Here is a 26,563-nt window from a genome sequence, read left to right on the forward strand (position 1 = left end):
CTTTTCTCCGCATCCTCTCCAACATTTGTGGTTTCCTGCCTTGTTAATTTTCCCCATTCTCACTGGTGTGAGGTGGTATCTCATTGTGGTTTTGCTTTGTATTTCCCTGATGGCAAGTGATGCGGAGCATTTTCTCATATGCATGTTGGCCATGTCTATGTCTTCCTCTGTGAGATTTCTCTTCATGTCTTTTGCTCATTTCATGATTGGATTGTTTGTTTCTTTGGTGTTGAGTTTAAGAAGTTCTTTATAGATCTTGGAAACTAGCCCTTTATCTGATACGTCATTTGCAAATATCTTCTCCCATTCTGTAGGTTGTCTTTTACTTTTGTTGACTGTATCCTTTGCTGTGCAGAAGCTTCTTATCCTGATGAAGTCCCAATAGTTCATTTTTGCTTTTGTTTCTTTTGCCTTCGTGGATGTATCTTGCAAGAAGTTACTGTGGCTGAGTTCCAAAAGGGTGTTGCCTGTGTTCTCCTCTAGGATTTTGATGGAATCTTGTCTCACATTTAGATCTTTCATCCATTTTGAGTTTATCTTTTTGTATGGTGCAAGAGAGAGTGGTCTAGTTTCATTCTTCTGCATGTGGATGTCCAATTTTCCCAGCACCATTTATTGAAGAGACTGTCTTTCTTCCAATGGATAGTCTTTCCTCCTTTGTCGAATATTAGTTGACCATAAAGTGCAGGGTCCACTTCTGGGTTCTCTATTCTGTTCCATTGATCTATGTGTCTGTTTTTGTGCCAGTACCACACTGTCTTGATGACCACAGCTTTGTAGTACAACCTGAAATCTGGCATTGTGATGCCCCCAGATATGGTTTTCGTTTTTAAAATTCCCCTGGCTATTCGGGGTCTTTTCTGATTCCACACAAATCTTAAAATAATTTGTTCCCACTCTCTGAAGAAAGTCCATGGTATTTTGATAGGGATTGCATTGAATGTGTAAATTGCCCTGGGTAACATTGACATTTTCACAATATTCATTCTTCCAATCCAGGAGCATGGAATATTTTTCCATCTCTTTGTGTCTTCCTCAATTTCTTTCAGAAGTGTTCTATAGTTTTTCGGGTATAGATCCTTTACCTCTTTGGTGAGGTTTATTCTTAGATATCTGATGCTTTGTGGTGCAATTGTAAATGGGATTGACTCCTTAATTTCTCTTTCTTCGGTCTCATTTTTAGTGCATAGAAATGCCACTGATTTCTGGGCATTGATTTTGTATCCTGCCACGCTACCAAATTGCTGTATGAGTTCTAGCAATCTTGGGGTGGAGTCTTTTGGGTTTTCTATGTACACTATCATGTCATCTGTGAAGAGGGAGAGTTTGACTTCTTCTTTGCCAATTTGAAGCCTTTTATGTCTTTTTGTTGCCTGATTGCTGAGGCTAGTACTTCTAGTACGATGTTGAATAGCAGTGGTGAGAGTGGACATCCCTGTCGTGTTCCTGATCTTAGGGGAAAGGCTCCCAGTGCTTCCCCATTGAGAATGATATTTGCTGTGGGCTTTTTGTAGATGGCTTTTAAGATGTTGAGGAATGTTCCCTCTATTCCTACACTCTGAAGAGTTTTGATCAGGAATGGATGCTGTATTTGGTCAAATGCTTTCTCTGCATCTATTGAAAGGATCATATGGTTCTTGTTTTTTAAATGGAATTATCTGTTATTGTTTGTTTTTGCTCTTGACTTTTGTGACTTCCTTATATTTTTTGGATATTAAGTCCTTTCATGTATATAGTTTCCAAATTTTTTCTCCTATTCTATAGGTTGTCTTTTCACTATTGTTTATTTCTTTTTTTGTACAGAAGATTTTTAGTTTGGTATCTTCTACTTGTTTGTTTTTGCTTTTGTTTCTTGTACTTTTGATGTCACACTCAAAAACCAATGTCAAGGGGCCTTTTCCATGTTTTCTGAAGGAGTTTTACAGTTTTAGGTCTTATGTTTAAGTCTTCAATCCATTTAAGGTGGATTTTGTGTTTGGTGTAAAATAAAGATCCAATCTCATTCTTCTATATATGAATATCCAATTTTCCCAACACCATTTATTGAATAGACTGTTCCTTCTTCACTATGTATTTAGTACCCTTGTGCAGTGCCTTGAAAAGCTGGGAGAGATGATCATTCATACCTTCTTTTCCCTGTGAAGAAAACTTGCTATCTGGGAATTCCCTCTTGGCATTGAGCAGTGCTGGGGGCCTGTGGTATGGGATGCTGCAAGCAAAATAAAACTGTCCTCCTTCCCTTTTTGTGTGGTTATTCTCAAGTTTTTTGTTCTACTCTGTTGCTGAAGTTTCTTAAGTAGTCTCCAGAGCACTCGCAGAACTGTTTTGTTCATAGACAGCTAATTGTTGATCTTTGTGGGGAGATGAGGACTGGAGTCTCCTACTCCATCATTACCTAATTTTTTTGCTGTTTACTTTACTAGTTTTTCTTCTCCTTTGGGTTATTCTGATATTTTTTCAAGTTATTAATTTGGATGTAATTATTTTCTTTTAAAAATATACTTTGTTATTTTAAAATTATTAAAACTTTTAATTTTTTAACTACTGTGAAATATAATGCACATACAGAAAAATACATAAAAGTGCATACAATTTGAAAAATAACTGTAAATCGCCATCTATGTCAAGAAAGACTATTACGGGCAGCCCAGGTGGCTCAGAGGTTTAGCGCTGGCTTCAGTCCAGGGCCTGATCCTGGAGACCTGGGAGTTAGTTCCACATCAGGCTCCCTGCATGGAGCCTGCTTATCCCTCTGCCTGTGTCTCTGCCTCTCTCTCTCTGTGTTTTCTCATAAATAAATAAATAAAATATTTAAAAAAAAGAAATAGACTATTGCAGTGTTTTAGAAACACCCTAACTTGTGCTTCTCAATCAAAACTTCCTCTTATTTCCAAACATTAGCCATTTCCTTGCTTTGTCATAATTTGATTTCTTTATACTTTTACCACCTATGTATGCATCTATAAACAATATAGTTTGTGTTTGCCTGTTTTGGATGTCATAAAAAAGGAATTATGATGTGTGAATTCTTCTGTGTCATGTTTCTTTCTCTCAGCTTTATGTTTGTAAGATGAAGCATGTAATTTCATAGAGCTGTAGTTTGTTGATTTTTTTAATTGCTTAACAGGATTCCATTATATGGATATACTACAAAAATCTTTTAGATTAATGAAGCACATTTTTTCAAGTTGTGATACTCCAAAAATTGCAATGAATACTCTTGAACATACAGCCTGGTGTACAAGTGCCTGAGATTCAGGTATAGATTTTCAACTTTATTAGACAGTATGAAACACTTTTGTGAAGTAATACAAATTTATATTCCCATCAGCGGTGTATGAAATTTCCTGTTTTACCACAACCTTGCCAGTGCTTGTTATTGTCAGACTTGATAGTTTTTGCAACAATAGAGTTTCTATACTGGTATTCCATTATGTTTTTCCCTGATTACTAATGATGTTGTGCTCCTTTCCCTATGCTCTCTGGCCCTTTGTATTTGCTTTTTTGTGTGAAAAAAAAATTTTCTTGGTGGTTTGATTTTTATTTGTTTGCAGAAGTGTTTTTTAAGATTTATTTATTTGAGAGAGAGAGAGCATGAGTGGGAGGGAAAGGGAGAGAGAATCTCAAGCAGACTCTGTTAAGCATGGAGTCTGCCTCGGGGCTGATCCCAGGACCCTAAGATCATGACTTGAGACAAAACCAAGAGTCATATGCTTAACCAACTGTGCCACCAGGCACCCCTGCAGGGTTTATTTGTATGTTGTGGCTATGAAACCTCCTAATTATATCTTTTTCTTGCCTTACTATATTAGCTAGGACTTTCAATACACCGTCAAATAAATGCCAATGGTGAGAATGGAAACCCTTATCTTATTCCTGATCTTAGGGATATATTATTTGGTCTTTAACTATTTAGGATGAATAGTGACTTGAAGTGACTTGTAGGTGTTTTCTAGGTGCTTTTTGTAAAAATCAACTTGAGGATGTTCCTCCCTATTCTTAGTTTGCTAAGTGCTATGGTCTGAATGTTTGTGTCTCTCAAAATTCATATACTGAAATCCTAATCCCCAAAGATGATGATATTAAGATGTAGACCTTTGAGAGGTGCTTAAGTCAATGAGGTAGAACCCTCATGAATGGTAATAGAACCTTATAAAAGAAACTCCACAGAGATTCCTTGACCCTTTCACCATGTGAGGACATAATGAGGAGGTACCAGCTATAAGCCAGGATAAAGGCTCTCCTCCACCCATGCTGGTGACTTGATCTTGGGCTTCCCCTTCCAGAAATGTGAGAAATAAATTCCTGTTAAGCCACCCAGTCTGTGGCATTTTGTTGTAGCAGCCATAACATATTAAGACATTAAGTTTTTTTAAAAAATCATAAATGGATTAAAAAATCATGAATGGATAATAAATGTCCAATATTCTTTCTGTATCAATTGATACAATTATGTGATTTTTTTTCTTTAGCCTGTTGGTATAGTGGATTACATTGATTGCCATATTTGGAATAAACCCTACTTGAGAGCTGAAATAGGCAAAATAATGGACCTTAAAGATGTTCACATCCTGGTCCCTAGGAACTCTAACTCTGGTTACTTACATGGCAAAAGGGATTTTGTAGATGTGATTAAAGCTAAGGACCTTGAGATGAGAAGATTATCTTTGATAATTAATGTGGGCCCAATTTAATCTCCTGAATCCTTAAAAGCAGAGAACTTTTCCCAGCTGTGGTCAAAAGAAGAGTGATTACCAAGAACAGTTAGAGAGATGCAGTATTGCTGACTCTGAAGATGGGGGAAGGGACCATCATCCAAAGAATATGGGTAGCCTCTGGAAGCTGAAAAAGACAATGAAACAGATTCTACCCTAATGCTTCCAGAAAGTAACATCAACATCAACATCAACACCTTGATTTTAGTCCAGTGAGACTCATGTTGGAATTTTAACCTAAAGAACTATAAAATAATACTGTTTTAAGCCATTAAGTTTGTGGTTATTTGTTGCAGCAGCAATAGAAAACTAATAGAGTTATTATGTACAGTCTTTTTAGACATGCTCGTTTCAATTTGAAAGTATTTCCTGGAGGATTTTTGTGTCTCAGTTCATAAGAGATACTGGTCTGTAACGTTTTTAAAGATTTATTTATTTATTTTAGAGAGAGAAAGTGAGACAGTGGTGCATTGGGGTAGGGGCAGAGGGAGAGGGAGAGAAGCAGACTTCTCAGTGAGCCTGGAGCTGGATGTGGGGCTTGATCTAATGACACTGAGGTCATGACCTGAGCCAAAATCAAGAGTTGGATGCTCAACTCACTGAGCCACCCAGGAGCCCCTGTAGTTTACTTTTTGTAATGTATTTGTCTGGTTTTAGTACCAGGGTAATACTGGCCACCCCATGAAATGCATGATGAAATATTCTCTTCTATTTTCTGGAAAAGATTATGTATAATTGCTGTTAATTCTTTTCTTTAAAGTTTTTATTCAAATTCCAGTTAGTTAAAAATACAGTGTAATATTTCTTTCAGGTGTACAATATAGCGATTCACACTTACTTAATCCCCATCACCTGTTTCGCCCATTCCCCACCCCCCCTTCCCTCTGATGTTAATTCTTTAAATGTTTGGTAGAATTCTTCAGTGAAAACATTTAAGCCAAGATACTTCCTTTTGGGGGGAGTTCTAAAAATACAAATTTAATTTATTTAATTATTACAGGACTGTTCAAATGATCTATTTTATGTTGGTTGAGTTTAAATAATTTGTGGCTTTTGAGAAATTGGTCCATTTCATACAAGTTGTTGAATTTATGTGCATAAAGTTGTTTGTAATACAGGCATACTTTGTTTTATTATGCTTCATATTACTGTGCTTCACAGATATTGCATTTTTACAAATTGAAGTCTTGTGGCAGTCCTGTGTGGAGCAAGTCTATTGGCAGCATTTGCTTACTTTGTCTTTCTGTGTCACATTTTGATAATTGTTATAATATTTCAAACTTTTTCATTATGATTATATTTGTTATGGTGATCTGTGATCTGTGATCAATGATCTATGACATTACTGTAGTAATTGTTTTGGGATGCCATGAACCACACACATATAAAATGGCAAATTTAATAAATAAATATGTGTGTTCTGACTACTCCACTGAACAGCCATTCTCTCTCTCTCTCCCTCTCTCTTTCTCTCTCTCTCTCCCTTCAGACATCCCTATTCTTTGAAACACAATAATATTGAAATCAGGCCAGTTAATAACCCTACAATGGCCTCTAAGTGTTCAAGTGAAAGGAAGAGTTGCATGTCCCACTTCAAATGAAAAGCTAGAAATGATTCAGTTAAATGAGGAAGACATGTTGAAACCTGAGGTAGGCCAACTGCTGGTCTCTTGTGCCAAATAGCCAAGTTGTGAATGCAAAAGAAATGTTCTTGAAGGAAATTAAAAGTGCTCTTTCCATTGAACACACAAATGATAAGAAAGTGAAACAGTCTTCTTGCTGATACGGAGAAAGTTTTAGTGATCTGGATAGAAGATCAAATTAGCCAGTCTGTCAAACCCAAACCTAATTCAGAGCAAGGTCCTAACTCTCTTCACCTCCTAAAATAGGTGAGGAAGCTGCAGAAGAAAAGTTTGAAGCTAGCAAAGGTTACTTCATGAGATTTAAGGAAAGAAGCCATCCCCATAAACATAAAACTGCAAGAAGAAGCCACAAGTGCTGATGTAGAAGCTGCAGGAAGGTGTACAGAAGATCTAGCTAAGATAATTAATGAAAGTGACTACACTAAATAACAAGTTTTCAATGTAAATGAAACAGCCTTGCATTGGAAGAATATGTCATCTAGGACTTTCATAGGTACAGAAGAGGAGTCAGTGCCGGCTTCAAAACTTCAAAGGATAGGCTGACTCTCTTGTTAGGGTCTAGTGCAGTAGATAACTTTAAGTTGAAGCTCATTTACCATTCCAAAAATCTTAGGGCCCTTAAGAATTATGCTAAATCTACTCTGCCGATGCTCTATAAATGGAACAACAAAGCCTGGATGACAGCACATCTGTTTACAGCGAGGTTTACTGAATATTTTAAGCTCACTTTTGGGACCTGCTCAGAAAAAAAGATCCCTTTAAAAATATTACTGTTCATTGACAATGCACCTGGTTACCCAAGAGCTCAGATGAAGATAGATAACAAGATTAATGTTGCTTTCATGAATGCGAACACAAAATCCATTCAGCAGCCCATGGATCAGGAGTAATTTAAATTTCAAATCTTATTATTTAAGAAATACATTGCATAAGGTTATAGCTGCTATGGATAGTGATTCTTCTGGGCAAAGTAAATTGAAAAGCTTCTGGAAAGGACTCACCATTCTAGATGTCATTAAAGAACATTTGTTGGATGAAAGATCTAAATGTGAGACAAGATTCCATCAAAATCCTAGAGGAGAACACAGGCAACACCCTTTTTGAACTCAGCCACAGTAACTTCTTGCAAGATACATCCACAAAGGCAAAAGAAACAAAAGCAAAAATGAACTATTGGGACTTCATCAAGATAAGAAGCTTTTGCACAGCAAAGGATACAGTCAACAAAACTAAAAGACAACCTACAGAATGGGAGAAGATATTTGCAAATGACATATCAGATAAAGGGCTAGTTTCCAAGATCTATAAAGAACTTATTAAACTCAACAGCAAAGAAACAAACAATCCAATCATGAAATGAGCAAAAGACATGAAGAGAAATCTCACAGAGGAAAACATAGACATGGCCAACATGCACATGAGAAAATGCTCCGCATCACTTGCCATCAGGGAAATACAAATCAAAACCACAACGAGATACCACCTCACACCAGTGAGAATGGGGAAAATTAACAAGGCAGGAAACCACAAATGTTGGAGAGGATACGGAGAAAAGGGAACCCTCTTACACTGTTGGTGGGAATGTGAACTGGTGCAGCCACTCTGGAAAACTGTGTGGAGGTTCCTCAAAGAGTTAAAAATAGATCTGCCCTACGACCCAGCAATTGCACTGTTGGGGATTTACCCCAAAGAGTCAGATGCAATGAAACGCGGGGTCACCTGCACCCCGATGTTTATAGCAGCAATGTCCACAATGGCCAAACTGTGGAAGGAGCCTCGGTGTCCATCGAAAGATGAATGGATAAAGAAGATGTGGTTTATGTATACAATGGAATGTTCCTCAGCCATTAGAAACGACAAATACCCACCATTTGCTTCGACGTGGATGGAACTGGAGGGTATTATGCTGAGTGAAGTAAGTCAATCAGAGAAGGACAAACATTGTATGTTCTCATTCATTTGGGGAATATAAATAATAGTGAAAGGGAATAGAAGGGAAGGGAGAAGAAATGTGTGGGAAATATCAGAAAGGGAGACAGAACATAAAGACTCCTAACTCTGGGAAACGAACTAGGGATGATGGAAGGGGAGGAGGGCGGGCGGTGGGGGTGAATGGGTGACGGGCACTGAGGGGGGCACTTGATGGGATGAACACTGGGTGTTATTCTGTATGTTGGTAAATTGAACACCAATTAAAAATAAATTTATTATTAAAAAAAGAACATTTTTGATTTATGGGAAGTGGTGAAAATATCAACATGAACAGGAGTTTGAAAGAAGTTGATTCCAATCCTCGTGGATGAGCTGGAGGTGCTCAAGACTTCAGCCAAGGAAGACACTGCAGCTGTGGTGGAAACAGCAAGAGAACTAGAATTAGAAATGAAGCCTGAAGATGGGACTGAATTGCTGCCATGTCATGATAAAACTTTTAACAGATGAGGAGTTGCTTCTTATGGATGAGCAAAGAAAGTGGTTTCTTAAGATGGAAACTACTTCTAGTGAAGATGCTATGAAGAATGTTAAAATGACAACAAAGGACTTAGAAAATCATGTAAACTTAGTTGATAAAGCAGCATCAGGGTTTGAGAGGATCAACTCCAATTTTGAAAGAAGTTCTACTTTGGGTAAAATACTACCAAACACCATTGCACACTACCGAGAAATTGTCTGTGAGAGGAAGAGTCAATTGATGTGGCAAACTTTATTATTGTCTTATTTTAAGAAACTGCCACGGCCACCTCAACCTTCAGCAACCATCACCCTGATGAGTCAGCAACCATCCACACTGAGGCAAGACCCTCCACCAAGCACAAAGATTATGACTCATTGAAAGCTCAGATGATGGTTGGCATTTTTTAAGCACTAAAGTATTTCTAAATTAAGATATGTACTTTTTTTTAAGATGTAATGCTATTATAACCCACTTAGTAGACCACGGTATAGTGTCAACATAGGCTATAGGCACTAGGAAACCAAAAATTTATTTGACTTGCTTTATTTTTGTATTTACTTTAATGTGGGGGTTTGGAACCCGCAGTATCTGAGGTGTGCCTGTATTACCTTATTATCCTTATTAATGGCTGCAGGTGATACCCAGTTTTATTCATGTTTTTGGTGATTGGGTGTTCTCTCTTTATATTTGTAACTCTTATTAGAGATTTGCCAACTTTATTGATCTTTCAAATAAACAGCCTTTTGTTTCATTGATTCTTTTCTCTTTTGTTTTGTTCTCAATTTCATGGGGTTCTGCTATCTGTTATTATTTATTATCTCCTTCCTCCCTTCTTGTTTTGGTTTATTTTTTTCTTCTTTTTTCTAGTTTCTTGAAGTAGAAACTTTCATTATCGATTTGAGACCTCACCTCCTTTCTAATGTAAGCACTTAGTGCTATAAATTTCTCAACACTGCTTTAGTTGCCTCATACATATCTTGATATGTTGTATTTTCATTTAATTCTACACACTTTTATTTTTAATTTATCATTTTTAAAAGATTTTATTTATTTATTCATGAGAGACACAGAGAGAGAGAGAGAGAGAGAGAGAGAGGCAGAGACATAGACAGAGGGAGAAGTAGGCTCCCTGCAGGGACCCCAAAGTGGGACTCCATCCCAGGACCCTGGGACCATGACCTGAGCCAAACGCCGACGCTCAACCACTGAGCCACCCAGGTGCCCCATTTCTACACATTTTTAAATTTCCTTTGAGATTTCCTCTTTAACCCATGGATTATTAGAAAGTGTTTTGTTTAATTTCCAAGTATTTAGAGATTTTCTTTCTGTTATTGGTGTGATTCCATTATGGTCAAAGAACATATTGTACAATTTCAATTTTAAAAATTCAAGGTTTGTTTGGTAACTCACAATATGGTTTATATTAAGTATTTTATAGGCACTTGAAAAGAAATGTGTGTTCTACTGTTGAGGGATGAAGTATTCTATAAATGTGAATTAGATCCTGTTGGTTGATGGTAGCGTTGAGTTCTATATTGTTGCTTGGTTTCATCCAGCTGTTTTATTAGTTGTTAAGAAAGGGCTTTTAATGTTTCTAGCTATAATTGTGCTTTTTTTGTACTTATTCATTCAGTTCTACCAATAGTTATCTCATATATTGTAGAAAATATTCTTTGTTTATTTCTGGTATTGATTATTCTTTTCTTCTTTAATTTCTGTACAGTGTCATCAGAGGTCTGTAACTTTTGCTTTTCAAAGGACCATCTTTTGGTTTTGTTGATTTCTACATTTTTTCTATTTCATTATTTTTCTTATTTTTCTGTTTTTTTTAAATTTATTTTTATTTATTTTACTGAGATAAATCTTCAGACTTCAAAAAAATTTAAAAAATTAAAAAATCTTCAGACTTATTTTTTTAATATATGAATTCACAGATCTAAAATTTACTCTACTGTTTCACTTTGGTTTTTGTTTGTTTGTTTTTGTGTTGTTGGGGGGGTTGCGTAACAGCTTTATGGAGATATAATTCACATACCATACCATTCACACATTTTAAATGTACAAGTCAATGTTTTTTAATATAGTCACAGAGATACGCAACCATCACTACCATCAACTTTATTTATTTATTTTTTTACTACCATCAACTTTAGAACGTTTTTATGATCTCATAAAGAAACTCTGTACTCTTTAGCTCTCACCTCTACCTCCGTAGCTTCCAGCCCTAGGCAATCACTAATCTACTTTCTGTTTCATTAAATTTGTCTGTTTAGAAAGTTTCATATAAATGAAGTATATGTGGTCTTTTGTGACTGCCTTCTTTTATTTAGCATGTTTTTAAGGTTCATCCACAGTGTAGCATGTATCAGTACGTTTTTATGGCCTAATAATATTCCATTATATGGGTATACTACATTGTGTTTGTCTATTAGTCATCTATGTGGGTTGTTTCTACTTTTTGACTCTTATGAACAATGCTACTATGAACATTCATATATGTTTTCATGTGGAAATGTATTTTTATTTCTTGTGAGTATATACCTAAGAATGGAATTGCTGCGTAAAATAGTAATTAACTTTTTGAGGAACTTCCAGACTGTTTTCCGAAGTAGCTGTACCATTTTACACTACCACCAGCAGTGTATGCAAGGCCCAATTTTCCCACATCCTCACTAACATTTGTTATTTTTCATATGAAAATGTTATACCTATCCTAATGAGTGTGAAATTGTATCTCATTGTGGTTTTGATTTGGATTATCCTGAAGATTAGTGATATTGACCATGTGTTTGTTAGCCATTTCTATATCTTCTTTGGAAGAACATCTATTCAGATCTTTTGCCCATTTTTAAATTCAATTATTTTGCTTTTTATTGTTTAATTGTAAATCTTCCTTATATGTTGTAGATACAAGTCCCTTATGAGATATATTATTTACAAATATTTCATGGTTTGTCTTTTCTCTTCCTTGATGGTGTCCTTTGAAGCAAAAAAGAAACTCTTTTTAATTTTTATGAAGTCCAGTCTACCTATTTTTTCCCCTGGTTTCTTGTGCTTTTGATGTCAGATCTAAGAAGGCTTTGCTAAATTCAAGGTCAGGAAGATTTACCCCTACATTTTTTTCTAAGAGGTTCATGGTTTTAGGTCCCAAATTTACAGCATGATCCATTTTGAATTAATATTTAAATAAGGTATAAAAAAAGAGATCCAAATTCATTCTTTTGCATGTGGTTACTCATTTGTCCCCCACCATCTATTGAAAAGACTATTCTTTCCTGAATAGTCTTGGCACACGAATCAAAATAAACTGATTATAGATATATTGGTTCATTTCTGGACTTTATTTTTTTTTAAATATTTTATTTGTTTATTCATGAGAGACACAGAGAGAGAGAAAGGCAGAGACACAGGCAGAGGGAGGAGCAGGCTCCAAGCAGGGAGCCTGACGTGGGACTTGATCCAGGGACTCCAGGATCACACCTGGGCCGAAGGCAGCGCTAAACCACTGAGCCACCTAGGGATTCCCTCATTTCTGGACTTTAAATTCTATTCCATTGTTCTTTATGTCCATCCTTATGTCAGTACCACTGTCTTGATTACTACAGCTTTCTGATAACTTTTGAAATTGGCAAATGTGAGTCTTTCAACTTTGTTCTTTGTCAAGAGTGTTTTGGCTATTTTTGGTCTCTTGAGTTTCCTTATCAATTTTCAGATCAGCTTTTCAATTTGTACAAAGAAGTCTATTGAGATTCAACAGAAATTGAATTTAATTTATAGATAAATTTGGAGAGTATTGCCATCTTGACAATATTAAGTATTTTAATCCATGAAAATAGGACATCTTTCTGTTTATTCAGAACTTTAAAAAACTTCTTTCAACCATATTTTGTAGTTTTCAGGCATAACTTTTACACTTAACTTATTGCTAAAGTTATTCTTTTTGATGCTACTACAAATGAAGTTGTATTCTTAATTTTATGTTTGGATTTTCCACCACAAATATATAGAAACACTATTAATTTTGTATAGTGATCTTGTATCCTGCAATATGTTGAACTTGTTATTAGCTTTAATAATTTTTTTAGTGAATTGCTTAGTATTTTCTATTTATAAAAGCATGTTATCTGTGATTAAAGAGAGTTTTACTTCTTCCTTTCCAATCTGGATGTCTATTGTTATTTTACTGATTAAATGTCCTGACTAGAATCCTCAGTACAATGTTGTTTGTAGACGCACTTTATCAGATTAAGGAAGTCTCCTTCTATTCCTGGGTCACTGAGTGTTTTTATCGTGAAAGAGTACTATAATTTATCAACTGCTTTTTCCTCAGTCTATTCAGATAATCATATGATTTTGGCTTTTATTCTATCGATATGGTTTATTATGTTAATTGATTTCAAATAGTAAGCCAACTATGTATTCCTGGGATAAGTCTCACTTGATCATGGTGTATACTTCTTTCATATATTGATAGTCTGTTAATATTTTGGTGAGGGGGACGCCTGGGTGGCTCAGCGGTTGGGTGGCTGCCTTTGCTCAGGTCGTGATCCCGGGATCCGGGATGGAGTCCTGTGTCGGACTCCTGTGAAGAGCCTGCTTCTCGCTCTGCCTAAGTCTCTGCTTCTCTGTGTGTGTGTGTCTTTCATCAGTAAATAAATCTTTAAAAAAATATTTTGTTGAGGATTTTTTACATTCATATTAATAATAAATATTGGTCTGTAGTTCTCTCTCTCCTTTTTAAAGATTTTATTTATTTATACATGACAGACACAGAGAGGCAGAGACACAAGCAGAGAGAGAAGCAGGCTCAATGCAGGGAGCCCGATGTGGGACTCGATCCCGGGACGCAGGATCACTCCCTGGGCCGAAGGCAGGCACTTAACCACTGAGCCACCCAAGCGTCTCTCTCTCTCTCTCTTTTTAGAAATATTATCTCAGTCTAGTTTTTGTATCAGGGTAAATAGTGGCCTAATAGAATGAGTTAGGAAGAGTTTATAAAGAATTGATATTAATTGATTTAAGCTACTGCTCATTAGGGTTTTTTGTCACTCATAGCTAAACTGAATCCCGATGTGTGTTTATTTACCTTCTGAAGTATCTGTAACTTCATTCTAAAATGCCCAATGTTAGAAACAAGACCCAGGAAACTTTTTTAGGTCTTCACCTTCCTTCAATAGAACTCTCAGTGGCAGGACTTTGGAGCACCCTCATTCATTCTATTCATTGGATAAAGGGTTAGTTAGCAGAAGAAACTGTCTATAACCAAAAATTTGAAATAATGTCTCCAAAGAGGTATGAATAATGCCAGATTATCTTGCTATTCTCCCTTTCCCCTGAGTCTTCACTTTCTTTTTTTCTTGACTAGATCCTGATTTAACTCAGGCCAGTCCTGGGATGTATCCAGAATGCTGATAATTTAAGACCAAGGTTTTATCAGGCCCAGTTGAAGCATAAAGTGATGGACTCAGGGTTCAAGGTTCAACATCTGGCTCTGTCACTTTCAAGCTGGATAATCCTGAGTGAGTTCTTTAAACTGTCTAAGCCTGTTTTCTCATCTGTTAAAAGAAAATAGTTGGCAATATTACATCATAGAGTTGTTGTGAGAATTAAGTAAGTAAATATAAGCTTGCACCTGTCACATAGTGGGTGCTCAATAAATTATAGTCAATAATAATTTCAATTAATTGAAATAATAGCACTTGGATCTGCCCCAATTTTGACTAATTTTAGCTTGATAAAGGTAGCAGGATTCATCAGAGGGCAGTCTTCTTTCTTCCAACTGTTGTCTCTTTGACAGTAATGACCATAAAGACAATAATTTCTATCTCCAGGGATACTGAGTCATGTTATCTACCTGGCTTTGCAGCACTTAGTACTTAAAGCAAAGCAGACTTATTTTAGGTGAATATTAATTGCCATATCACTCAACTTCCAAAACTGAGCTTCCAAAAGGAAAGGGTAACTTATAAAGAAAGTGGGAGGTAAAGAACTGCTTGAACATCAAATACTTTTTACAACACCATATTTTTATTAATTAAGTGCAAATGGATCAAAAAATACCACATGGATTGATTTCCTGTTAATACATAGAGGTTTAATAATTAAAGGACAGTCTTTGTAAAATCCGTTTGTTGTGCTGCCAAAACCTAAACATTTGCAAAGTGGTATGCAGTATATGGATTTTCTAAAACACATGATTCTCATCCAATATTAATCTAGCCCTTTAGAAAGTGCTATATTTTTGTGACTGTTCCCTCAAATGTGTAAAGGAAAAATTACCAAAACACAAAAGGAAATAAGTTTATTTGATAAGGTGCTTTGAAATTCCAATTCAAAAAGTAAATTTCCTAATAATATCTCACACTAGGACTATTAAGCACTTTCCAAGTGGCAGCTGTCACGCTAAACAATTTAAATGTGTATTTCAATTAATCCTTACAACATCCTTGAGAAACAAGTACTATGATTATCTCTACTTTCAAGATGTGGAAATTGAGGCTTAGAGAGATTAGGCAAAATTGTAAAAGTGAGGTCTTGAACTGAGGTCAGCAAAGCCTCAGCTCTTAATCACTATAGCCTTTACTAAATGTGATTGTTTCAATTTGATGGTGAAATTAGTTTGTACCAGGTTTCATGTAGAAAGGCCAAATGATACTAATTCTGTGTATGTTATCTGTCTATGAAAATTCCCTTGGCTACAGGCTGGTGTTATCGATTAAGCCATGCAGTTGGGGAAGTCTGCCTTGGTGTCTCCCACATGTCCCTAGCTTCTCTACCCTCTTCCCCTATCCCCTGCATTATTTAGGTCAAGTCAATAAATGAGAATTTGCCAAATTTACAAATTATTTGAAAACCTGATTGATTTAACCATTTACATTTATAGCGATTCAAATTGGCTGGGGTGATTGTAGCAGCTTTTGGAGATTTATGTGCAGTTTAGGTTACTGGCACACAGATTTGAGTCTAGTTTTAGTTTTTCTGTAGCTATTTTGCCATTGCCTTTCATCATAAATAAAATTTAACGTATTATAGGTTTTTCAATACTGTGGGTATATATGACCTTTCAAATTGAGAATTATTTGTATATTTCAAATTACAAGTGTTGCACATGTCTCAAATATCAAGGATTTCAGAACCAAGGTAGAGGGATTTGCTTATCTGACATATTTTAAATTCATCTCCTAGTATTTTGTGTTTAATTCATAGATTTTTTTAACTGACTTCATAAAATGAATAGTTTGCTTGAGAAACAGGGTTTCTTAGTTCATGTCAAGAACTGAGAAGTGTCTGGGATTTCACTCTCGTAATCTAACAATTTAGTCTGATACAGTTTCATGGATGCCAGTAGAAGACACAAGACTTCTAGGTCAGAAGTGAAGGACAATTTATTACTCAAAGAAATAGCAGCAGTTAAGATATCAGCATTTTTATGCAGGTTTCCTGAGCCCATTTCCTACAAGGTAATGGGTAGAGGGCCAAGTGATACCCACACACACAGTGGGTTGCATTACAGAAGAATACTGAGCTTAGGGAACCCAAATCTTTTTAAATGGAAAGTAAACATTCCTGCCCTTTGCTTAGGAGGGAGATACCATTCACTAAACAAATATCCTTGAAAGGATAGTCCAGAACAAAGGACAGTCTCATCTTGCTTACTAAATGCTTATCTAGCTTACATGATGTGCAGAAACATGAGAGATCCATGGAAAATTATCTCCTAATAGGCAGTTGAAAAGTGCTCATTTTCTGACATGTGAATAACACAAGAAAATGAGGTTCGATGAATCAAACTGGCAATCTACTGCAAAATGGCTGTGGTAAAATGGCTACAGCAAACTAAAAGTAAAACTTAAGCTAAACTACATTAACTAAAATAAAACTTAAAAAAATCTTCAGTGTCTGGTGAACTGTCTTATTCAACATAAATTTCTACAAATTTTATACTAGTAAACAGAGACAATTTTTTGGTGAATCAATAATACTGCAATTGGCAATTTTGTCATGTTGGCCACTGTGCAAGTTGCATTGATTTTTGGCAAATAAATCTAAGTTTGAATTGGCCTGTTTCCTAGGTCCACCTTCAAGCCTATTCCCTATCAGATCCAACCACAACTAGCTATAAGCTAAGGTGCTAACAAAAAAGAATATAGGTTATTCCTTTTCTAAGAATGTCTGCATTGTAATAGAAAACTTGACAAATTGGTAAGTTTGACAAAATCACTCTGGCAATTCCCAGAGTAACTAATCTATATTGTCAAATTGTCTAACTTTTGATATATGCAGAAGTAGATATTTGGACACATCATAACACACAGGTTACAGTTCAACCTGACTGGAGTCTCTAATTTATTGACTTTTCCATCTCAATCCAGAGGCCCCATTCTGTTACTTTTTTACCCCTTGTCCAGTTTAGTTCCCTCCATTCATTATTGTATACATTCTCTTATCTCCTTTGCTTCTCTGTCATTACTCCAAATAGTCAGCACTGAAAATCCCAAACATTTGCTGGCTTTGTGCCATGTCCATGCAGCTGAATTTTGCAAGAGAATTACACCATCAGACAAATTGGTTTGTCTATAAATTGATGAATACCAACCCCAAATGGGCACTTAATAACATCTGGCAGGCTTACCAAAAATCATACATTTCTTTCCTAAAATGGCTTTTCCACTGCCTATACGGATATTTCACACTATCCACTCTTCAAATTTCCTATGCCTCCTTCTTCTCCCTAAAAGGACTGTATTATGATTTTTGTGAACCCTAGACACTTTTGCTTTCATGGATCCCTTCCTTTATTAAAAAAGAAAAACCAAAAAATTATATTTTACCACTGAGCTAGTATAAAGACAAATATAATCCCAGCTGATTCGTTAGAATATATTCATTTTTACTATTATCATTTTTTTCTTCTGATTTCAAGACAAATTACAATTAAAACATTTTAGTGGGCCCTTAAAAGTATTGTGGGTCCTAGGCAGGCACTGGGACTACCATGTCTAATGGCTACATCAGCTTTGCTCCCCAGTATTTCTTCATTTGATGATGTTGCTATTTACTTTATTTTACTTTACTTTACTTAGAAAATAGGTCACAGATTCCTCATCTTGCCATGCAAATCTTGGAAGTGAAACCTCGGCAGGATATGTGGAATTTAAGTTGTCCCTATACAGCAGGGCTACTTAACCTTGACACTAGTGAGAATTTGGAGTGGATGATTCTTTGTGGTGAGACTGTCCTGTGCATTGTAGGATATAAAACAGCATCCCTGGTCTCTATACTCTACATACCAGTAGAATCTCCCCAGTTATGGCAACCAAATGTCTTCAGATATTGCCAAATATACCCTAAGAGGCAAAATAGCCCCTTGTTGAGAACCACTGCAATACATGTATAGGTTGAAACCATGGCAGTTGATGAATTATCCTTGGGAAAGTGTTTAGAATAATAAAGAAAATAATAGTGAATTCCAACATGGAAGGGACTAGAAAAAGAAAAGAAACCACTAGAAAATACTGCCCTGCTTGTAATTCAAGGTGGACCTAGAGGATTTAGTTAGAAAGATTCAAATGTCTACAACCTCTTAGTGTCCTAGCCATGCAAAGGATTCATATGACCACCTACCAGGGCTATCTCAAAAATGTCAAATTCTACACCAACAGGATGATTTGATTCATCCCCATCTTAAGATGAAGAGTTGATGTGGATAGGCTCAGAATTTGCATAAGTCTCTGAGGTTTTGAGATAGTCCTCATCATTATAAACAAGGATACTATAAAGATACTACAAAGCCATAGGACTTCTTGATTTTTTAAATTGAAGGTCAGATTCTGTAACCTCTGTGGGTCATATGGAGTTATGTCAGATGCAACCTTCCTTGACAAATTCTGTTTCCTCATAGGTTTACTCCCCAGTTACTACCCCCCTCACACAAACACAATTTTATTTCAGCATCTACTCTTAGAGAATTCAACTAACACAGGAATATAGTTTAATTCTTCTTCCCACAATATAGAAAATACATAAAATTAATATTATCCTCAATTCCCACACCAGTTTGGGTCTATAATCTTGTTTCTATACATAAACACATACTAAAGATAATGTCTACAGAATACAGAATTTTTAAGACCTGCAGCACAAGTATGCTTTCAAAAGGAGGAACTGTAGCCTTTAATTTCCATTTACTATTTACCAGGTTATTTTTTTCCCCACATAAAGAACGTTTAACCTTATTTTGGTTTAATTCTCCTCTTGAGATGACTAAACCCACTGCTGATATTCAAAGAAGACTGTGCTTGTAGTGGCTGGACCAGACTCTGTGGTCTTTCTAGGGTCACAATTCCCTTTCACTTGAGTAGGGATAATTTATCAGTGGTACCACAAACAGGATCGTCTGTGCTTGTGGTTTTCAGGTATGCCCCTATACACTGTGGACAGGGTGGATTCACAAAGCCCATCTATGGCTGGAACTGAAAACTGGTCAGGGCCACAACAGTGCAGTGTACTCTGCTATGTTTTGCATAGCCAAGAGAATCTTTCAACATGTTTCCTGTAAATCCTTGAAATACTTCAGAATCTTGTGGTTATTAATCTTATAGTTATAAATACCAAAAACCATGTTAATCAAAGGGTGCTCTGTCTGGTAAACTGTCTTGATTTTCATTGACAATTGTCAAAATACTGTTTCAGTTGTGTAGTAGATAGAATTCTAAGATGGCCTCCATGTTCACCTCATATAATACCCTCCCCTTGAGTGAAGGCAGAACTTGCTTCTAACTAGCAAAATATGGCAAATATTATGAGATCTCTCTTCCATAATTACATTGCAATTTATATATAAGCTTCTGAACAGACTTGCTTTCCATTCTCCTGATGACCTTGAAAAAGAAAGCTGCCATGAGTCCTATAGCCACAAGGAAATGAATCCTTCCAACAACCTAAGGGAACTTGGAAGCATAACCTTCCCTAGTCAGGCCTCTGATGAGAATATAGTCTGGCTGACACCTTGACTGTAGCCTTGTCAGACCCTGAGCAGAAGACCCAGATAAATGGTGACCAGACTCCTGACTTATGGAAGCTATAAGATAATAAATGCATACCGTTTTAAGCTTCTAAATTTGTGGTAATTTGTTCCACAGCAATAGAAAACTAGTAAAAACTTCATTTCAAATGTTTCTTGCTTTTTTCTTTCTTACCTCTGTCAGTGTTTATTGGATACAAATATTGTTTTTTGTTTCAGAGTAAGCCTTTAACATTTTAATGGAAAAGCATACTATTTTAATACATTTTTCTTTAAGCTAGCAATGAAGACTGCAAAATATTCAAACCCTTAACTGCTATGAAATTGGGTTTTAGTCAAGTCCAGAAGCTGATTAATCAGAATAAAGTTGGCCTTATTCATATTTCACATTGACATTCAGTTTGGCTTCCATCTCCTAAATGTTTCATTTGCATTCAGTGATGATAAACAAAATGAAAAGAATCCACCCTCTTAAAAAAAATCTAAGCAGTATAAAACAGACTCTGGCAAATGGCTGATTGTAATCCCAGCCATCAAACATTTGGGTAGTATATTTTCACTGAATTGACTATTAAATGATGTTTCCTAAAGGAAGAAAGGACAATTGAAATCTTTCAAACATTTGAAATGACTGTACTAGTGATTATTATGTAAGTAACTGAGTTTGGTATTTCAGTACTACAGAGAAGAATAAGCAATTGCGAGAGAAATGTTTTTGTGCTGGTTTCATTGTTTGTGTCCCTCAAGGGATGGCTAGCATAAGTTATTTTATATACAGAATCATTTTCTAGAGTAACCTTTTGGTATGTTTATTTTATTATTCTAGGTAATGTGTAATGAACACATTTCAGTATTTCTTTACATAATGTAAAGCCCTTTCTTTCTGTTGTTTGGAAGGAAAATTATCCAAATTTCATTTGAAAGAGCAAGGACGATCTTTCAGTAAGTAGCAGAAAGGGACATGATGGATCGTGCAGGTCAAACTAAAGAGGTTTGATATGAATTATAAATGTCCTGCAATATCTTTATAAGTCTAGATGAGTGAATGTCTTATCTCCTTAGTCTGCCTTTTTTTCTTTCCTTTTTTTAATAGTAGATGGCTCACTATATTCACTTATAAAAAGTATCTCAACAAGCCTATAATTGTAAAATTCTTGGGGAGTGAGTTAGTGTGCATCAGTTAACATCATCTTTTTATAGTACTTGAGATGTATCCTCCTTATCAAGGAAAGCATATCTGCTTTAGAAAACTTTTTCAAAGAGAAAATTGCAGAGCAAGGAAACTATTGCACCAAAGAATGGCTTAGAATGCAAACTATTTTAGAAACACTCTAAGGTGGTAGGATGGGGAAAACCAAGAAAAAAAGGAAATGCTGCTACATGGTGAAGACCTTTAAATTGATAGAGAGGTTTGAAGATTCTAGAGATAATCCAGAAGAGAGAAGAGAGTAAAGCAGAAGAAAGTGGTATATATGATTTTTTAAGCTAAAAAAGTTGTGTTTTTGTTTTAAACTGGAGAAGAAATTAACAAATTATTCATAGCACGTAGGCAAAAAATATCAGCTATATCTTCCTTTACCAACCATTTTAGATTTAAGGATACTTTAATAAACACATGTCCCAACTTGTGACTGTCCAGAACTTTTGAACACTTAAATTTGGGGAATGGCCCTCTTATAGGTCCTGTTTTTCCAACATAGAAGCACGAAATTCACTCTCCCAGCCTTTCCTGAAGCTAGGCTGTAAACACCTCTCTCGGACAGCTAATGAAGTGCACCATATGAGATTTCAGTTTAAAGGAGACAAACATAAGGGGTAGAAATGGTGGAAGCAATTCTCTGAAAAAGATAATGGCAGAGGCATGGCTCTCAGAGACAATGACAGCAGCAGTTCAGCATCCATTGCCCCCGATCAAAGGGGCAATCTGTAGTGTTTGTGCCCAGTGGCAACAACAGTTGGAGGCCTTCCTGAAGACATCTTGAAGTGCCATTTGACTATTGTTCCTACCCATTTATCTTCAAGCCTTGTTCCTCTCAGAGGGCTATTGAAACACCTCATATCTGTTAGATGTAAGTTTGTTGCATAACCATCTATGGCGAATTCTCATGTTTACAATCAAGAAATCTGACTGATATGGACCTTTTCCAAACAGAACAGCTATGAAATGCTAGGTACAAGTGACTGCATCCAGAGAACATTTTTAAAATTTTTGTTGCAATTTTACTGCATCCAGAATCAGAAGAAATAGTGCCCTGGGGAAGTTCTTTGCAACTTAGTAATTCACTTAAAAATTGGGAAATTAAAACACCTGCAAATGAGTATACTAGGATGAGATAAATGGAATGGTAAGTTTTGTTAGATGTAGAAAAATCTATTTTAAAAAATAATCATATATAATCTAGTGGAAAAAGAAATGCCAGAGGTATAAATGAAACTAGAGTTATAGAATGTTGATAATTGCTGAACTTGGTTGATGGGTATTTCATTTACTTTATGTGTTTGAAATTTTTCTTGGGGTGCCTGGGTGGCTCAGTTGGTTAAGCATCCAACTTTCGATTTCAGCTCAGGTCATGATCTCAGGATCATGAGATCAAGCCCCAAATCAGGCTCCATTTTGGGCATGGAGCCTGCTTAAGATTCTCTCATTCCCTCCCTCCTAAAAAAAACCAACAACCCAACAACAACAACAACAACAACAAACAACCAGTACACACACAAATTTTTCTTAATAAAAAGTTTAAAATAAAAAGTCCTAAATTAATAAGTTAACATTTGTTGGGGAAAATATATGTTTCTATATTTATCTTTAAAATAAAGAAGAGAGGCAAAACTACACACTGTTTAGAGATTTGGATACCAGTGTTTGTTTCAATAGAACTGAGAAATTTTTGTAAAAATAAGAGATAAGGATAGAGTTACAGTTGCTGTATCTACTTTTTAGGCCATTCTGATTTAGGTTTTTCAGGAATAGCACATTCAGTCAGTCCACAAATATTTTTTCTCAGTTCGATTGAGAAATAATTGACATACATCACTGTGTAAGTTTAAGGTATACAGCATTATGGTTTGATTTATATATATTGTAAAATGATCACCACAGTAGATTCAACTAACATACATATTCTTATATAGATACAATAAAAAGAAAAGAAAGAAAAAAATGGTCCTTGTGATAAGAACCCTTAGGATTTATTCCTGTAACAACTGTCTTATATATCACACAGCAATGTTAGTTATAGTCATCATGTTGTACGTTACATCCCTTGTACTTATTTATCTTATAACTGGAAGTTTGTACCTTTTGACACCCTTCCTCCAATTTCCTCACTCCCCACCCTTACTTCTGCTAACCACAATCACAAGTCTGATCTCTTTTTCTATGAGTTTTCTTTTTAGATTTCACATATAAGTGAGCTCATATAGTCTTTGTCTTTTTCTGTCTGACTTATCTCACTTAGCAGAATGCTTTCAAGTTCCATCCATGTTGTTGCAAATAGTAGGTTTTCCTCATGTTTTTTTGGCTGAATAATATTCTACTGTATGTCACAAATATTTTTATTAGTGCCTGCCACATGTTGGCATTGTTCTAGATACTTGGGATACATAAAGAAATAAAACAAAAAAGCCTTGCCCTTAACTCAACTTTTTCTATATTTTATTACATAAAATCTCAAAGTTTGTTACACACATCTTCAGTCCATAAGCCTAATTTATAAATTTTAAAATTATCGCCTGTTTTTATGGTTTAGAACTGTAAGATTTCATAGTTGAAAAGCAGCGTAGATTTCATAAAATACTACTCCTTTTATTATAGCTGATAGAATATTTTGGCTTTGTAGAGTCTTTTATAAGTTACAGCATACCTTCCTGAGACCCAGAGAGGATAAATGAATTGCCAAATTTATACTGCCTATTAGTAGCTGAACAAAGACCTCAACAATTTGCATATTGGTATTCTTTCTGCTATGCCAAACTTTGCTTGTTTAAATGCAGTGGTTGTGGTTAACTGAAAGGACTTTAATCTAAAGATCCTATTATTTATACATCGTGAACCTGTCTCTTTCTCTTGAGTCCACTGTTCGTCCCCTTTTTTGTTCCTCTCTCATTGGCTCTAAACCAATCCTACAATAACTAACATATACCTCTCTCTTTGTCACCGACATCCTCATATGCTGCCATTCCCGCCAACCATTGTTTAGATAGGCTCTCCTAATTCAGAGCCTTTAATCTTCTCTGATAACATCCTCTCTTCATTATTCTGAATAATTTGCCAGGACATTGTAGTCCATCTTTCATTTATCTGTACATTTCAGATGTCTAGATACCCAATAACGAATAAAGAATAGGGCCCTCAAGGCTAACAATTCTATTCTTGCATTAAATGACTTCCAAGTTCTCTCCTACTTCTTAGCTCCACAGAATATGTCACCATCTCATGCAACCCTAAAGGGCATTCTGTTTCTCTTTTCACTGTATTATACATACTCATGAGTATATGTTCATCACATCACTAGTGTCTTAAATCCCTTAGAAAATATTGGAGGCTCAGGCTATATCACAAGTGCCTCCAACTGTTGATTTTTAACAATCTACCTATTCAGTTACTGCTAGCCACCTGATATCTCTCTCCCCCCACCTCCTCCTCTCCTTCTCCCCCCCCCAATATGAAGTATTCAGGTTATCTATTGCTGTGCAAAAAAACACACAAAAACTTGAAAGCTTGAAACAATTTCTTGTTATCTCTCATGGTCCTGTGGGTTGACTGAGCTTAGCTAGGTGGTTTTGAATTATCTCAGAGCATTGAAGTCAGATGGTGCCCGGAGTCATCAGAAAGCCCAACTGGGCTGGATGTCCAAGATGGCTTCTTTAGTCACATGTCTAGCTTATCAGCTGGGATGCCTGAAACAGCTAGGGGCTTGCCAGGCATTTCTCTTTCCAGATAGCCTTTTCATGTGGACACCTGAGCTACTGCAAAGCTTTGTGGCATTGAGGTAGGCTGACTTCTTACATGGCAGCTGGCATTCTTCATAGTGAGTGCTCCAAGAGACCCAAGGGGACCTGTGAGACTTCCTGTGACTTCAAAAGGAAGGGACTACACAAAGTTGTGAATACCAGGAGGTGCATTTCATCGCAGTGGGGGCATCTCTGGTGAATAGCCACCACAGAAAGGGAAGTGGAATCTAGAGCTAAAAGTCAAGTTAGCAGTCGGTCCACCTGGCTGGCAGAACTATATTTTTAAACAAATATAATTGCCTAAAATACAGCCCTGATTTTTTGGTTAAGCATAGTAGATCCAGAGTTCCTTTTAATTAAACAAAAGAGAAAAAAGAAAAACTTTGAACTTAGATGACTTGCACCTCTTTAAACTCTATTTAATCTTCCATTTATTGGAGCATGTGATAATAACTCAGACTTTGTTCTGTCAGTGGCTGGAGGCAGACGTGCCACCATTCTAGAGCTGACAAGCCAAAACAGGTGAGCCCATCCTTCATGATTCACTTTAGTAGAAGTGATTACTGCTGAGCTCTGGGCTTGCAAACTACCTGTTCCCTTTCACACACACAGGCTCACCCACAGCCTGAAGCATACTCTGTATCCTTTCAGAAATGGTGTATTGAACACGTGCAAAGAGACATCCAAACGCTTTGCTTTCCAATGAGAGACATTTTGTGAAGTCTTTGCCAGCATGCTGGCTGGCAGAGTCATCTGGCTGGCACACTCCTGCATCGAGTCATGGCACTGCCACCTCTACTCTGGAGAGTTTCGAAATTTCAATTTGCACACCCTGTGAGATGTGAGTCATTCAGCTCGCAAAGGAGGAGGAGGAGGAGGCGGCCATCTGCTAGTCATGAGCAGATGACAAATACCCTGCACTGCGAATTTCCATCCTCATTTCACAATATTTAAGTAAACACATTTTGTAACCATTTTTTTTCAGAGTTCCTTAGTGCTTAAAATGGAATTTTTTTTTGGTAAACAATATATAAAAGCCACCTTCTCTCCTCTAAACAGTTATATTACTAAAGTGACACTGAAGGCAACCACAGCAAAGTGCTGTCTGTTGAATGACCAGAGCAAAAAGAATACACATGTGAATTGAATGGTTAAGCCCCACGCTATTTCAGGCCCACTGGGCTAAGTTTCCAGGTCTATGAGCAGCCATTCCATCATGCACAGCTCCACGCTGACCTCTACTGTCTGCCTGCAAGAATTCTCAAAATATCTCCCACGAAAGACAAAGAGTTTCCAAACAGCACCTATTTAACATTTCTCTATGGTTTGTCATGGGACGGAAGGAAATTGAAGAAAGAAAAGATAGATGCCTTAAATTATGAGAGAGAGCTGACCTCTATAAAATAACTGGGAACTAATGCAAGATCTAATTTTGTGTTAGTTTCAAGCTGTGCAGCACACCTCAAAGTGGAATTTATTCATTTCTTCCCCAACTTTATCTAAAGAAGCTGACAATATCAACAACAACAGAAATAGTAAAACAGAAATAGAAAATTGAGATTAGGGAGAAAAGTGCATGCAAATGTGCTAACTGTAAAAGTCAGTGTTTGAAGGTGTTTCAAATTTGGCCCTGGGCATCCTAAAAGCCAGAAGAAGAAATAAAGAAGTAGGCTGGATTGCCTAGACCTTGCTATTATGAAGAAGAGAGATTATCATTCCTCAAGGGGAATCGTTATTCTTGGGGTTAAATTCTAAATGAAATTTCCATGGTTCTTTT

At 36.3% G+C, this 26,563-nt stretch overlaps 1 long non-coding RNA gene across 1 annotated transcript in view; it reads left to right on the top strand.

The window, feature by feature from the left end:
* Positions 1 to 4,183: 4,183 nt before the first annotated feature.
* The window catches only part of LOC144309186 (uncharacterized), a 34,588-nt gene continuing 12,208 nt past the window's right edge, over positions 4,184 to 26,563 (top strand). Inside the window, exons 1-2 of the long non-coding RNA XR_013375272.1 lie at positions 4,184 to 4,290; positions 14,176 to 14,329. This is a non-coding gene — a long non-coding RNA (uncharacterized LOC144309186). The remainder of the gene's footprint in view (positions 4,291 to 14,175; positions 14,330 to 26,563) is intronic.

This window comes from Canis aureus, chromosome X (assembly GCF_053574225.1).
Source record: "Canis aureus isolate CA01 chromosome X, VMU_Caureus_v.1.0, whole genome shotgun sequence".
NCBI lineage: Eukaryota > Metazoa > Chordata > Mammalia > Carnivora > Canidae > Canis > Canis aureus.